Source organism: Bison bison, unplaced genomic scaffold (genome assembly GCF_000754665.1).
Source record: "Bison bison bison isolate TAMUID 2011002044 unplaced genomic scaffold, Bison_UMD1.0 scf7180017863120, whole genome shotgun sequence".
NCBI classification, from domain to species: Eukaryota; Metazoa; Chordata; class Mammalia; order Artiodactyla; family Bovidae; genus Bison; species Bison bison.
Genome location: NW_011493692.1, coordinates 13,874 through 14,240, shown reverse-complemented (window position 1 = coordinate 14,240; position 367 = coordinate 13,874).

Below are 367 nucleotides of genomic sequence, written 5' to 3'. Positions count from 1 at the left end.
TCTTAGCGACCCCATGGACTACAGCCTACCAGGCTCCTCCATCCATGGGATTTTCCAGGCAAGAGTGCTGGAGTAGGGTGCCATTGCCTTCTCCACTAGAGTCCCCCAAATCAGAGACCTTCTGCCAAGTGGTAGAGGTCAGCTTCATTCAGTGGGAGGACAGAGGCTCTGGAGGGTTTCACTGTCTCAGAAAGAGACAATCACCCAGTCCTTCTGCTTTTAGTCTCTTTCATTCTCATTTCCAGAGGTGTCTGATGCTGTCAGTTCCTGTGTATCTTGGAGATCTGGGTGGAAATAGCTTTGCTTCTTGGCTTTCCCCACTGTTTGCTTAGGAAACGACTTCCTCACATTGGATAAGTTAGTTATC